Here is a 10,197-nt window from a genome sequence, read left to right on the forward strand (position 1 = left end):
TGCAGTTAGAATCCTTGTAGCTTCAGAGAAACATTAGATATTTTGTAACTTCATTGCAATGTAACAGGGAATAAGATTTTGTTTGCCTATGTGAAAATATGTCCTAACCAATTTTTAAGTTATTTTGTTTCAGTGAAACAAACCATTTCCATTTGACTACAGTAGAAAAGTTTCTAAAAATTATTTTAAAAGTTCTAGATGATTTACACATTGTTATACAGCAGAATACTTGAAAAGCATTAACTAAAAGCAACAGATGCTAAAAAGGTTATTAGTCTCAATTTACTATTGAAACTTCTTGATTGCAGAATCCTCTCCATAGTGAAATATTATGACTTCCTGATTCACTCTGCAGTCCATTTCCCATGGCCTTATGCCTAAGAAAGCCCATCAGTCTATTTTGTTTACAATATTATGTTCATGCAAGCTAATCAATACTTCATGCATGTGATCTTTCCAAGCAAAAACTAAATTGGTACATGTTTTTCAAATTGAAAAGTGTACATCTTTGTCTGGGACATTTTAATTTGGCTTTCACTGTGATTAACAGAAGTGGTATTACCAATAATGACATGTGGTCCTAGATCAGAACCACTGCTGGAGCAAGAGGAGACCCAAATAGTACAAAGGGGGGGGGGGCGGGGGATGGCCTTTCTCCAAGTAAAATTTCCGTTAAGTGCATACTCTCAGAGCATATTAAAAAGAACTAGAATGTCTGGTTAGTGTTTAGATTACCTTATAAGATCTCACGTGTAGGCTTCAGATTGTGTGCAATAGTAGCCCTGTAATAAATCCACTAGCGATTTTAATCTTCCTTAGATTCATTCTTTTGCCCATCATTCAAAGGATCTCACTTGATTTCACTTATAAAGTCACTGTGGACTCTCTCCACTTCTGGATGCCTCATACTGGGTGGAGCCGTTTCAATTTCAAAGGCAGGAAGCAACAACATATATGACAAGAATCTCCTGTTCAAAGCCTTAGAAAACATAATACTGCTACCATGATTGTTAATTGTCAGACAGGTATCTGAAACATTTTCAAATTTGATTCCCCCATAGTAATGTGAGTTAAATTATTTTGTGATACTTGGTCATTTCATAGATGTGAGTCATAAAATACTGTCATCAGTAAGTGTGTACTTTGGTATGGCCATGAGTTGTCATCATAATAAAAAAATAATCTTTAAATTTTTCTAAATTTATCTATTTCAGTATAGTAATATTTTGCCCATTTTCTAAAGGTAAGGAAAATTATCATTTCTCTCTAAATTATTAAGAAATGGTTTCTTTCCTGATCTTTAAGTGAAATTAAGTAGAGAATCTTCATACAGGTTAGCATGAACTTTTAGATAAAGACATCATCCCATTGGGGTTTTATCCAAACCTACAAATCTTCAAAAGTTCATGTATCACCACTCTTTAACTTGAATTGGGATTTCCAGCCAGGAGCAGTGGAGAACAAGAGCCAAGTGAATTATAATACCTAATAGTTATTACACTGGGAAGAATTGGTTGAAAAGCTGGGCCTGGAGCCAGGCAGCTTTTAGATCCTAACACTATACACACAAATCATGGTCCATATTTTCAGGATATAGAAGTATATGGTAGAGCTTACAGAAAACTCCCCTGAAGAGCTAAATCAACTAAATCAAGGTTGGTTCATCTCTAATTAGAACTTGACAGAAATGATTCTGTTTCACCTGCCAGTTTTCATGTATTTTAGCATTTTAGGAAAGCTTGTACTGATGATTGTTAGCTCTGAAGGGCCCAATATTATACCTAAGAAATATTTATAACAGCTTATGCTTTCCATTCAAAATCATTTTACCAGCAGTAAGCAGTTATTTACATTCAAAGCTTCTGGTTTTAAGTATAACTATTCTTTTGTGGACAAACATATTAGTTGAGTGCCATACAAGTACAAATTGAAATATTATAAGCAAATAAATTTATAAATAAGAAAATAGTACATAAATGACTGCGTGAAGACTCTGTGATATAGTTAGATGTGAAGTACATTGTCTCCCTTGAATTAAGACCTCACTATTACATTTAAGAAGGCCTAATAAGATGTATGAGATTTTTTCAGTTTTCTATTACATACTTTGGGCTTCTTACTTCATTTACCTATTATGTAATCACAAGAATTAGGGCTTCCCCCTAAAAGTACAACTACAAAAGAAGATAATCTATAGAGCAGGCACACTGATAACTTTATCAGTCCTTAAGCAAAGCAAAAGCTTTCAGTTGTTAAAGAAAAAAATAGTGAATATTAGTATTAAAATATTTGACATAATTTAGATTAAAAAATTTATACCACAATGAATTTGGTTTCTATTCAATTCTCATCAAAGAAAAATATTCAGCTTATTTTCCTTACCTTGATACTGTTATTGATAGGTAAACTATATGTACAAAATGAAATCAGAAGCATGGTGCTGCTTCAGTTAAAAAAAAAAAATTCTGGATGGCAAGATTTTTTCCAGGAAGATATCATGGGAACAATTAAAATTTTATTATAATTAAAAAAATACTATACAATATGAAAATACCATAAACAAAGTAAAAAGTAAAATGGTGATCAAGAAATAATACTTTCAAGTTATGAGAGGCAAAGTGCTACTATCCTTAATTTTAAAAAAGAACTTGTGATTCAATAGCAAAAAGATGCTTAATACAGTAGAAATATGAGCAAAGGAATAAATATGTAATGAGAAAAGAAGTACCAATGGCTAGTAAACATGGAAAAATGCCGATAAAGTCTCACAATTAAATAAATGCACTTCAAAGTGCAATATTCTTTTTATCTATCACATTAAATTTCATGAAAGAATAGGAAAATAGATGTTTTCATACTACTTTAGTAATTGGTACAAACTCTATAGCAGATATTTTGTCAATATCAAAATTTGAAATACTGAAAAGTTTTGGCCTAGATTCCAGTTCTAGGAATTTAGTCTGTGAATATGTTCCCCACTGCTACATATGCAAGGACTATGAAGACATAGTTCAATAGTAATAACAAACTTTTGGGAAAAAACTTATTAACCTATAGGGAACTGATCAAATAAGTCATGGTACATCTATAGATGGGTTTCTAAGTAACAGTTGAAGATAATAAGCTATATGCGTTAATGTGAAAAATAAACAGAGCATATTATTGTGTTAAGAAGCAAGTTGAGACAGTATACAATATAACTATATACCATAATTCAATATGTAATAATATTTTAAGAAGTATGGGTGTAAATATATGAGTAGAGGAGAATCTGTTAGAATAGTACCTTTGAGAAGTGGGACATGAAAAGATTTTATTTTTTTTCTTACTTTCTTCAGTACACTTGGAATATTTAAACATCTCTTGTACAAACACTAAGTTTCATGTCATACTTGATATTTAAAGAAATCTTAAATGGAATAATAATTTTTCTCCACATCAACTTCGATTCCAAGTATAGACAAATATTTTCATATTATAAATAATTAAGCATCATTAAATCTGTTCAAAATCAGTCTTTACCCTTTTTTGAGCTTTCCTACAGAATGCATGCTTTTTAAAAAGTAGTTTCTCCCCACAAGTACTATATTTTCTTATACAATTTTTTCTGATTTCTACTGTAAAATAAAGCTTTTTAAAAATATTTTATTTAAATTCAATTTACCAACATATAGTATAACACCCAGCGCTCATCTCATCATGTAAAATAAAACTTAACCTATACATGTGCCTGATTTTGACATTACAGATTATTTTTCCATAGTAGCAATTCACTTTGGAATCCATGATTTGGATCAACTTTGTAATTCAAGACAACATCTCTTAACATTAAAACATCAAACACATAATGTATGAATAAACTTTAATTTAATATAAAATAATTTAATATCAAATAAATAAACATATCCAATAACTGAATATGTGTATATTTTAAAACATTCTCCCTGGTTTAATTTTGTCACATAAGGACCATATTGGCTCACATAAATGCCAATCATACTAATTATGCAATAAAATTAATTGAACATAATAAAATTTAATACATTGATATGCACATTTCTCTACCAATGTCTACAATCATATAGGCATAGTTGCTCTACTTTTATTATATGTTATACATTGTGTTTCCATGTTATATTAGGCCTTCAGTCTAGGCAGTACCATTTTTGTTCACAGAATGGTCCTTTCGTTGCTTGAGACCAATACCAAATTTAGTCCTCCAATGCCACCATGTAATGTTCCTTTAAACAAGTATCTGCATATAGTCTTTATTTAAAATGCTTTTGAATTCATATGTATTTTTAAATATTTAGTTATGTATTTATTTATTTTTAGAGAGAGAGAAACAGTATGCACACAGAGGGAGGGGGAAAGGGAGAAGAAGAGAGAGAATCTCAAGCAGACTCCCTGCTGAACATAAAGCCAAATAAGGGGCTCCATCCCACAACCTTGAGATCACGACCTGAGCTGGTATCAAAAATCAGATGCTTAACTAACTGAGCCACCCAGGAACCCCCCTAAATATATTCTTAGTGAACATTTTATGGAATTCTTAGAAGCAAAGATATGGTAAAATAGTAAACAAAAGTCATTTTTAAAAAGATTAAAGTCATGTGATAAGTAATTAAAATATGGTGAGAAACCCTTTGTGGTATGCAAATGACCTGACTGCTTGCTGGGAAATTTACCCTATGAAAAGTGTGTCAAGGAAAGTACTGTGCTTATTCAGTATATAATTTATCAGATTCCTAATGAATATTTCACAATAGTAAGTGTTGTGTATGAATCATAAAAAAAAAGTATTGATACAAAAGACCTATTACAATTTCTATTTAAAATAATAATTTATTTAAAAAGAAGATTTTATAAAGTACACCTTTAAAAGAAAATTGTATTTCTGGGGTGCCTGGGTTGGTTAAGTGTCTGGTTTTGGCTTAAGTCCTGATCCCAGTGTCCTGGGACGAAGCCCCACATTGGGCTCCCTGGTCAGCAGGCAGTCTGCTTCTCCCTCTTTCTGGATCTTAAGGCTCATTTATACAAAGATACATGAATCAACCTGAAAATTTAACACAAGTAAGTCCATCTGTGCAACATCCGGTATTCAGACCCTGACAAGAAGTTGGAACAGAAAACAGTGAGAACTGAAAAATTTGTAGCCTTTTGGAATCACACACCTTGGTTTTCAAAATCAGTTCCTCCACCTACTAGGCATCTCACTAAGCCACAGTTTCCTTACTCATGCTACAATTAATCATGGAGTGCCACTATGTGCCAAGCATCTCATAATTACACTTTCTACACAAATTTACTGGGGGGAGGAGCAATTAAATATCAAAAAGGTTATTGATAAAGCACTTCAGAGTCTGGCTCCCAGTCAACATGAAACATGGGTGTACTGTAACTTTACTGTAGAAAGTGATTTCATCTTTCTTGCAATCAATTTTACCTATTCTATATGGCTCCCCCCCAAAAAATAATCTTCATTTACTCATAATCTAGCATGGACCTGTTGGGCATAAATATATCTGCACATTTTAAAGTTAATCTATTTTCAGTCTATAGCATCTCTTTGAACAAAGATTCTAAGTTTATTATTCACTGTATAGGGCTATTTTCTGCATCAGATGCTTTACCTCCCCATGATCCACCACTGTATCCTTAGAATAATTGAATTCAGGGTCAATAGACAGTTCTAATTGACTAATGCTTATTGAGTACAACATACCTCTTGGTAGTCTTATACTTTCCATACACTAAGTTTTAAAGACTTGAAACTTTCTCTGTGTGAATTGGCAAAGCCTGAGTCATTGGAGGGTGTCAATTCAATAAAGTCATTGAATTGAATAAAGTCATCATTTAACATTTTGATGAATCTTATTGTCTTTGTCCCAAAATTCACTTTGCTATATTTTGAAAGTTAACATAAACCCTGAGTCAAGGCCATGATGGTAAAGAGAGCATTACAAAATGGCTAATATTTGTGTTACTAGGAATAAACTGGTGGCAGAGTCCTAACTGGGAGACTAGATAATCATTGTAGAAGTTAGAAACTGGGCTGGACATCAAAAGATCTGAGTTCTAGTCCTAACTCTGATAGTAATCAACTGTGCCCTTTTTGACCTGATCCAGGGATTTTATGTCTATGAAAAGAAAGATTGGCTTAGCTGAATTTGCAGACCTCATTTTAATAAAAAAAAATCTCAGATTTTTAAAGTGAGCAGAATTGTTCTCTGAATGCTTTACTAAATAGCTAAAACAATCTATAGATCTAGATTCTTGAAACTTGATCTATGCTGCTTCAAGAATTTCTGAATAAATAGATTTACTATTTGACTAAAAGCTACTGATTATCAATTATCTATAAGGTGATGATTAGAAATAATATGTATTTGATAAATACAGAACTCTCCTAAGTGCCAGATTCTCTTTTAAGTACTTTATGATTTTTCATTTATTGAACCTTCAGAAAAACTGTGAAATCAGTACTACAATAACCTCCATTTTATGGATAAGAAAATTGACTTAAATGACTCACCCAAGGTCACACAACTAGTAAGCAGCAGAACAGAGATGCAAGCTAAAGCAGTGCAGTTCAGCACTCATGCTCTTAACCACCATGCAATGCAACCTCCTCGGTCTCAACAAGAAATAATTCTCCTTCCTTTACCCACCGTGTTAAATCAGAATCCCAATCCACAGAGTTGGGTGGTTACAAAAATCTATAGCATTTCCCAGAAGTTTTACAATCTTTTTCTGACCACTTGGATAGAAATCCAGAGAAGGAAGACTATACAGAGTCTTGGAGAGAAAGGCTTCAGCAATGGACAAATATTTTCTGGGCCATGGTATTTGTGGGTAAGACTCATGAGAGACACCTGGATGGCTCAATCAGTTGAGCGTCCAACTCTCGGTATCAGCTCAAGTCATGATCTCAGGGTTGTAAGATAGAGCCCTGCTTTGAGCTCTGCTTCAGGGCAGAGTCTTCTTGATATTCTCTCTCCCTCTCCCTTTGCCCCTCTCCCCCTCTTATGTGCTTTTTCTCTCTCTCTAAAATAAAATAAATAGATCTTTAAGGAAAAAAAAAACCCTCACAGGAAGTGTTAGTAAGGCATTTTTGGTATAGTTGAACTATTTTTTCCCCTAATGTCAGACTATCAGGTATGGTAACATCACATAGCCAAAATATAAAAGAATGTGGCCTTGTATATGCTGGTCAGTTAGGAAGATCCAATCTATTGAAATGATTAATTATTCAGGGAGGGTCAATTTTAAATGAGTTGAAATATGTTAACATTTTTAGGGAAGGGGGGATAGAAAAAGCCAAAATATAGTAAGTTAAATTATATTGGCGACTTTACTATTTTTACGAGACTAAAGAAATTTAAGGAATTAACTTTCTCTCACATAGAACCACTTTCTCCTGCCTTCATCTATATGATCAGAGGGAAAACATGCGTTTTCTATTTATGTAAATGCAAATAATAGCCATCAAGCAAACTTTTCATAGTGCCAAAAGGTCTAGGATTTTTAAAAATTGTCATCATTTTCTTAAGTCATTTCTGTAGCAGTTCACAGCTTAAAAGACTTTCCTACACTTTATCCCCTTCATTTGAGGACAAGTAAAGATCACTGTAGAGTCCCAGTTTCCATGCTCAGCCCGGAACTCTAGTTCTGGTGGAAGCAGTACGGTGGAAATCCTCTTGCCTGAAAGTGACTACATTTCCCAATGGTGAGAGAAATGATAAAATAAAAATAAGTTTTGAGAGGATAATTTGACACTCAGGGTCCTAAGCTTAATTTTCTTTCAATTAATGGAGATTTGAAAACTGTCCCAATGGGAGGGGAGAAGCAAAAGGACAGGCAGGAAATATCATGGTTAAGTCAGTCAGAGTCCTAGTGGTTCAATTCAGATCTTGGCCATTTACTAGTTATGTGAACTTTATCAAACCACTTAATCTCAATCACTCGTAGTCTTCTCCTCTGTGAAATGGAGATGGTAATAGTGCCATTAATGAACAAATGAACATAAGCTGCCCATTCAGTGCACCAGCATTGGTTAGGTATAACATAAGTCATTCTTTAACTATCATCCCTTCGGGTCTCCTCTCTCTAAATCCAGGGTTCTTCTCTGTACCTTAGAATTTTTACTTATAAGATTCACTATTCCAACAGGCATGGTAGTTGAGGAGCAGAAGCTTATACTTCTATTCATTTCCCTAAGGTGTGGACTTCAATTAATTAATATCAAAAACATTAACATAAAATAAAAATTGATTGAACTATATTTTACCAAATAGATTGCTTCTGTGTAAATAAAATGTCTCTCTACATCTCATGCTATAACTTATCCAAGATAGTATATATTCTCTGGAATTGGGCCAGGTGACAAGTGGTACAGAAAGACTCATGCTCTTGACTGGGAAGAGTCTACTTCATGTTTATGTAAAGGAGTGGGCTATGGCTTACTACTGTTCTACTCACAGTGGTACAAATTACACAAAAAAATTAATGTGGGTTTAACCAAAAAGGGGGATCTGGCTTGAGTGAAATTAAAGGTGATAAGTAGCATGGGAAAATAAGCTTGTAGATCATTTGTTAGATCTTACTTTGGGGATCTTCTAGTCCCTGACAGTGAAGGCAAGACTTTGCCTTCTTTTGACTTGTCACAAGTTTTAAGATAGACTGGAAATGATGAAGTGTATTATTGTGAGACCTCAAATGGAGATGGTTATGCCGCTACAAGTAGATAATATAGCATAATCACTTGGAAGACAATAAAGAAGACTCTAGAGTGATCAAACCAGGATAGAGACCCAGCCTTCATATGTGCCAGCTGTGGCATCTAAGCAAGTTAAAGTCCTGCTCCGGAGTTCAATTTTCTCATCTGCAAAATGAGGATAATTAGAGTATCATATAGGAATGATGTGAAAATAAATTTAAAATTGCTTACCACAACTCAGGAAACAGTAAGTGTTCAATAAATGCCAGTTAGTGTAATTGTAAGGTTATTATGAAGAGTGATCTAAAATGCTTATTTAAATGTTTCTAGAGGTTCCTGGGTGGCTAAGTCAGCTCAGAGTCTGCCTTTGGCTCAGGTCATGATCTCAAGGAGTCTGCTTCTCTCTCTCACTCTCCTGTGCTCTCTGTCACTCAAATTAATAAATAAAATCTTTAAAAAATAATATAAATGTTTCTATTATTTTTGTTATTTAATAGAACACGTGCAGGTGGGGGATGGGGAGGGCAGAGGGAGAGGGAGAGGAAGGGAGAATCTTAAGCAGGCTCCACGCCCAGCATAGAGCCCAATGTGGGGCTTGATCTCACGACCTGAGCCGTAATCAAAAGTCAGGCACTTAACCGACTGAGTCACACAGGAGCCCCTATTTCTATTTAAATAAAATTAAAACCCTATCTTTATCCATGTCCATTTAAGCATGTCACCATCAACTTTATCTGAGCTATTGAAATCTCTGCCTAACTAGTTCTCATGCCTCCACCCATGTCTTTTTCCTAAGTCCGTTCTACAGGTAGTGATGAGCACAATTTTACAAAACCCTTCAATGCCTTTTCACTGCTTTCAGAATAAAATAAGACACTTCATTTTGTGTGTGGAAAACCAGACTAGATCCTGCCTTGGGGTCTTCACACTTATTCGTCTCTTTACCTGGAAGACTCCTGTTTCAAGTTATTATTATACAACTGGTTCCTTCCAATCACATATATCTCGGTAAAAAATGATCTCATCCCTTCACTTATGTTCTTACAGCAGTTTATTTGCATCATAGCACATTGATTGTGTCCTTAATTATGTAACTGCTAGATTCTATACCTCATATCCTTCATGATAGGAAGAATTGTGTCTCTTAAATTTTCCACGTCCTCTGGGAATTTCTGATCCATATACAAATATGTTATTTTTACCAATCTTGAAAAAAAAATACCCTTTCTTGATTCTTTGCACTCTTTCACTTTATGGCAAAATGCTTTGAAATAAAGGTACAAATTCATTATCTTAAATATCTCTTGTCCCACTTTTTTTCTCTTTAAACTATTTGAATTGGACCCTTCCCCCCATGATTCTATTACTATTGGGGTTTTTTTTTGTTTTGTTTTATTTAAATTCAATTTGCCAACATAGAGTATAACACCCAGTGCTCATCCCATCAAATACCCCCTGCTATTGCTTTTTTATCAAGG

This window comes from Vulpes vulpes, chromosome 4 (assembly GCF_048418805.1).
Source record: "Vulpes vulpes isolate BD-2025 chromosome 4, VulVul3, whole genome shotgun sequence".
NCBI classification, from domain to species: Eukaryota; Metazoa; Chordata; class Mammalia; order Carnivora; family Canidae; genus Vulpes; species Vulpes vulpes.